Raw genomic sequence first — 6,867 nt, 5'->3', positions numbered from 1 at the left:
CAGGGAGACCCGCCAGGAACACAAAGTCAGACGTATGTACAGGGAAACAAAAATTCAAGAGAGAAAACGGAGGTTGTGCATTGAATTCAGAGGTGCCGAGATGAACGGGCAACTCTTCCAACCGTAATGAAACGGAACATCGTCAGACTAAGTGGTTGTGTTTGTATCGCTGCTTCCATTAGGAGCCACCAAAAAACAAGGTCACTCAGACTGTGCCAAAAGTCCCATTATCTATGATTAACATGCACACAGGCAGAATAAAAAGAAGCTGCTATAAAATATGTGCTACTTTGAGTGTCAGTGTCACCCCCCCAGTTTACAAGTCTCAAGGACCCGTGACCAAAATCGAATAGGAAGTTTTAAAGAAACAATTTTGGGGGAATTCCAACAGACAACTTATGAAATAATTTGTCAGCTTAATAATAAAAAAAAAAGGACAACCATGGAGCTGCCCAAAAATAGAGGAACAAATAATTAACTTGTCCATAACTAAAGCTACAGCATGTATCACTTTGACCTAAAATAAAGAGCTTGGAAATTATGTCAATTTGCAATTGCAGAAATCATTAGATCAGTGTTTCTCAAAAGGGGGTACGTGTACGCCTGGTGTACTTGAAGGAACTAAAGGGGGTACTCCAGATTTTAAAATAAAACAAACTAACATGCAAAAATCCTTCAAGAATATTTATTGAATTGATTAAATGTTTCAGGAAAATATTAATTCATTAAAAAAATGTTCAGATTATTTAATTTCATTATTTTAAAAACAGAGATTCTACCCCATACTAGAATGGTTCGACCCAACTTGTCCCGTGCCACCTCTCGTTACCTGTTAATGATTTATTTTTGTTAATGGATTTCTACTGTGATACTTAAAAGTTGGATATTTTTCTGTGGGTATTTATTCATGGTTATTTCATTTTGCGAACATGTCTGACATTTTAGGTTGATTATTTTTTGTGCACAAATATTCAATAATAATTGTCAATGATTTATTTCTGTGAATATTTGCTCCCAAAAGATGACCCTTTGTTTAATATTTATCTGTGGACGAATATTTATTTACAATTATTTCTTTTGGAGAGCAGGGCCGACACTTCATGTTTTTTTTTTTGTTTTTTTTGTGGAAAAATATTTATTAATAATTGAGTTAATGATTTATTTGTGAACAGACCTCTACTATGAGCCCAAAAGAGGACAGCATATTTTTCTAGCAAATATTTATTTATAATTATTTCTTTTTGAGAACAGGTCAGACACTTTATGTTGATAATTTTTTGTGGAAAAATATTCATTAATTATTGAATTATTTATTTTGATAACAGATCTCTTCTATGCTCTAAAAGACACCTTTTTTTTTTTTTTTACCAATACAAATTAAGTTTGAAAAGTTCTGATGGTATGTTTTAAGAAAACATTACAGCAGTTCACCATTAAAGACACTTTATGTTACATTTGGACTTTTAAAAACTTTTCTGAATTATGTTACGGTTTGCTTTCCAGTGACACCGTATGCCCTCCTTTACTTGTGTAAAAAATAAAATAAAACAGTGCAGAAAATGCGGTACATCTTGTATCTATTAGCTTCGTATATTGTGTAGTTCTGAATGAACACCGGAGAGAAAAACAAGCGCTTTTGGCGGATAATTTTCAAAGCCTTTAAATGGCTTGGCTAGTACGGGAGCCGTGTTCATTTAGTCGGCTTTGTTTTTACACCATAATGGAGGGAAAATTGTCTCTCGCTGCACTCGTTGAGGAGGATTTTTGGAAGGCATTTGCAGGGTGTGATGGAGTTTTTATGAGCAAACAACTCTCCCACCCAATATATCACATGTATAAGCAAACAATGCTTTGCATGGAAATGGAATTTTTTTTGTTATGTATGCTTAAATCAAAAAGTCACATAGAGCTTCTAACTAGTTGAAGTACTATTACTATGATTGCATGCACACAATGTTTTTCTTGGCATGAAATATATTACAAACCAACACTAAATATGGAAATTGAACACTGCAAGATGTTATATTAATCATGGTGAAATTTCAGGGTATGATTGCTAACAAGCACTAGCGTTAATGCTAGTTGTCCAGACAGATCCACCAATATTATAGATCCCTGAAATCTGATATTAAGTTGCATTACTTATTACTATATGCAACACACGCACACACACACGCACACACACACACACACACACACACACACACACACACGCACACACACACGCACACGCACACACACACACACAGCTTCGAACAGCAGCGATGTGCTAAAGATAGAGCCAAACCAAGATGAGGCGTATCCTGGCTAGTATACCAATATCATGGACCGCTGATGGACCACTGTGATTCCGATACAAGAAATTCAAACTGAAAAGTGACATTAGCGCTATCTTAAGCTTGGTGCCACGCCCGGTTTGGTATTGCGCTACGTAGGCTTGGTTTTAAAGCGGGTGGTATTTCCAGTTTCATTTCAAACAATTCGTTTTTACATAAAAATACAGGGAGTGACATTAACCAGAGTCTGATTTTTACAGATTTTATAAAGAATGGGTGTCATACAATGAATATGAAGTACAGTATTTCCACAAATATAAGCACTCATTTTTGCACTTTTTTCACAAAAAAGAAGGCCAAAAGTATGGGTGCATTCTATGAAAATTGTATTTTTTTTTCGCAAGGAAGATTGATCTGTCAGCCATGTAAGCCAAGTTTTGACCCTCGGATGTGCATTTTTGTTTCAGCAGCATTCCTGCTTACAATAATTACCGTTTCAGCAGCATTCCTGCTTACAATAATTACCGTAACGGAACAAGTTAGATGCCAGAAGTCAGTGCCAGTTGCAGCTAACAGCAGCTCATGTTAGCTGAGGTTGTTACGGCATTATATTCAAGACAAGAAGCAAGCAGACTGAACCAACAACTGAGTACATCCTTGTTCACACAAAGGATTATTACTAAAACAGAGTGGATCATGTAAAATTTTGGATTTCTGCAGCTGATTTAATTACGAGTGGCAAAGTAAGTGGCAGAGTGCTCAAGTTAGAGAACAAGTAAATGTATTCTATTTGACTCGTTTATTAATTGTGTTTTTTTTTAGTATATGCACAAAATCATAAACTTGATTAAATACAGATGCTGCTCAACTTCAGGGATTTATAGTAAAATGAACTCGAATTAAGTCGCAAGGAAAAGGGAAAAAAACAGCTTCGAGGGCATTTAATATTATACTGGCAAGGAGTTCACTGACCACTCACAATGTGGGACAAACAACATGCAACAAATACATAACTTACGGCTATGAACACAAGAAAATATGAAGAGTTTATAAACCAAGTGTTGGTGCCTCTTGTACATGGTACCATAGAAAATACCAGAATTTGACCCCAAAATTAAGAGTGCATCTTGTATACAGGTGTGTCTTATATTTGGGGAATTACGGTAATTTGAGATAAAGATGAGAAAAAAACAAACATAAAAGCAAGTATTTCACTGTTGGCTGATTTGTCCGACATTTATTTAAATATGAATAAAATATGAATAAAAAATATGTATAAAACACGAATTCATATTGGGCTCTGGGGTATGGCCAAGATCAAGGAGTTGTCCTCATGGCAAGGATTTGATTTAGTAGGTATGCAGTGCATTCTTCACATGCCTTCGCTCCATGTCAAATGTAAATTGTTTTTACCTTTGTCCTTGCCATTTAACACAGGACGTTTTCCTAATGAGCTTTGGTTGTAATCAATCAGGACACTTTGTATCAGTGACTCAGGTCTTTGTTGAGACTGAGTTCTCCACGAAGCCATCCAGCAGTATTTCATGTCCCTTCACCTGTACATTGATTCTGTGGCTACTGTTAGAAGCAGGAAGTGACATCGCCTTTAATTAGGGACAGAAGAGCAACCATCTTAATTATTCAGGGAGAATTTCTATGCAACTCTGTTGTACATTTTCCTGAAAAAATGCACATACAGTAGAATTCTTCTACAACGAAACCTGCATGTGCAAAAATACCCCCCAGTGTAAAAAAAATCCATGCATTGAAGCCTTTCCCTCTTTCTTACTTCCTCATACAAGGAAAAATCTCCTGTTGCATAGTATGAAGTGTTTTTTTTTTTCTGCATTTGCTTTGCAATGAAATTCACTACGGTGAAAACAAGCCTGCAGCAAAAGTCTAAATTAGTTTATACTTGACACGAGCGCACACATTTTGCACTTTATACTCCGCAGTCAGACAATATTCTCGTACTCCTTTTTCTACTATAGGTGGCAGTAAATGGACTCTACAGCACACAAACAACACTATTCTATAATAGAGGTAGAGAATCTGTGTCGGTTTAAACGATCTAAAGGGACTCGCCAATACTGGTGCTCTCCAGGAGTTGTTTACGGTATATAGATCACTGTATTCCTTTTCAGATGAATCATAAAGGTGTTTGTATAGGCTAACTTCGAAAAGCAATATTTCGGCCGCCATGTTTTCCGCTCGAAAAGAAATTCTGGATGATACGCGTTGCGGAAACTCTGCTTTGTGTGGAATCTGCATAAACGTGTCAAGCTTAAACCAAGCATAACACTTGATAGGCTAAAAGTAATAAAGATGAAAAATTGATGAAGAAAAGTCAAAGACATTATGCAAGAAATTAATGTAAGTATGAAATGAATGCTTACTGTAGATTTGGCAATTACTTTTTTTTTATTGTCAATTGCACAATACGTTTTTTATGTTTACATCCGATACAAAGATTTGCTATAGTGAAAAGTCCCGTTGTGAAAAATTTCTGGACACTTTGACATAGTCTTGATAGTCGGGGATCAAGCGACCACTCTACAACCCAGCCATGCCGTCCCAGGCACTAGGGGTCTGTTTTTTTTTTTTTTTTCAGACCTTTATAAACACAGTTTAAAAGTTGTTTAAATTTGACTTATATTTCTTTTTAGTTAATGCTATAAAGGATGCAGATTTTGGTATACAGTGATCCCTCGCTCTATCGCGGTTCATCTTTCACGTCTTCGCTGCTTCACGGATTTTTTACAATGTGGATATATTTTACAGTGCATTGCGCTCTGAATCCTGATTGCGTCAGGGGCTTTACTGTTGTCTAGAAATAAAATATTGATGCTGTACTGTATTGGTTTTTCACTTGTCAATATATTACAGCTTGTCCCATTATGGTAAGAAAGAATATGGCTGAGATAAACATGCACATCTGCGTGTCAAAAGTTATGCGGTTGCCGGATCAATCTTATTTGAATGATATCGGAACAAAAATCAAATCTTTAACTTACCATTTATAGGCCGCACTAATACATTTGGCCTTCATTTTGGGGAAAAAAAAAGTGCATTTAATATTCGGGGAGTTACAGTATATCATACACAGAACGTGAAGTTTTCATTTCTGCACGAAAAATAGAAGCGGTAAATAAGCTGAGAAAGAACCTCAATGTTACCTGCGACACCAGCGGTTGTTTCAAGGGAATAACGTTGTCTTTGAATTTGTTCTTTCACATGCGTGAAGGTCGGTGTGAGGGTCAGCCAAGAGATAGTGTGAGCTATCACTCAGTTCAATCGTGTCTAATGGGCTCAGGTTGACCAATTTAGCTACTCGGGAGAGGAATATGTCAGACAGAAGAGAAGACGGCCAGGTATTCCAGGCATTCACTTATAACTGATATACAGACAGTATAACTGTTACAAATATTAAAATATTAATCCAAACAAACATCATGCAGGCTTACATGATTGCCACAGTTTGAAACATTAGAACAACACGTTGGAAGACAACTAGCTTGGCTAGTAAAAGGGCTTTTACTGAAATAGGCCAATTTGATCTTTGGCAATCAGCGGCATGAAAAATACGCTTTTCATTTTTAATCCCACAGAGTCCTTCTCATTACCAGCCTTTGGGTCTCCCGCGGAGCGCCCGTCTGCTTCTTTGATACGACCACCTGCCCGTGCTTGTTGTGGCGTGCTTGGCCTTAACTCTCACAGCACCAAAGCATTTTCAGAACACAAGATGCAACCGAAGAGCTTTGTTGTCACCCACCAGTGAGGAAGAGGAGGAGGAAATCGCTCTAGTGTCCGATGTTGAAAGGACAACCCAATGGTTTGCTACCGTGCCACTTTGTTGCTAAGATTATTTTCTTCTGTGATGTGACAATAAGGACACTATGTGTTATTCCTGATGGTGTGATTTCACATAAAGCAATAGATTGACAGGCGGATGCTCTACATCAAAGACAATTATTGAAAGTATAACTCACCGTCGCGCTAAAGGCCGTTGTTGCAATTATTGGGAGCCTTTTGCTTTTTGTCCTTTAAAGAGTTGGTCCCATCCTGACGTAATGGGAGACAACAGGATTTTCTTATGTCCAGTCTGCTGCATAATCTTGTTTTGGTTGCCATCATTGCAAAAAAAAAATCTTGCTTCACTGAGATGGGATATTAGAAATTGGAGCAAGATAAAATGATTTTTGTCAGTTTTTGGAAGGTTGCATTGCCTTATTTGTGAGTCTGTCTACATTTTTTGCAGAACTAACAATAAATCTGTATTTTAAAGCAGTCTGGTCCTTGAAATGTACTTTTTTACAACTGTATCACATGACAAGATCAATAAAATATTTTCTGTGTAACCGGATGGTTGGAAATGGCTGGATTAGAAAACCACAGATAATGAACCTTGTGTCATGCAGGCCTTATAAGTGAGAAAATTATCTTGGCTAAACCCGGTAATCGGTACAATCGCGGATTTGATCCACATGCCAGTCAAAAAAACACTGTTGACGTTTGATTCATCGCTCAGTGGAAATCAACCTTGTTCTGTCAATGTCATCCATGTCAAATTAATTTACCGTATTTTCCGCAC

Source organism: Hippichthys cyanospilos, chromosome 20 (genome assembly GCF_059441005.1).
Source record: "Hippichthys cyanospilos isolate Australia breed blue-spotted pipefish chromosome 20, RoL_Hcya_1.0, whole genome shotgun sequence".
NCBI lineage: Eukaryota > Metazoa > Chordata > Actinopteri > Syngnathiformes > Syngnathidae > Hippichthys > Hippichthys cyanospilos.
The sequence above is the reverse complement of the archived record's forward strand: the minus strand, read 5'-3'. Positions refer to the sequence as shown.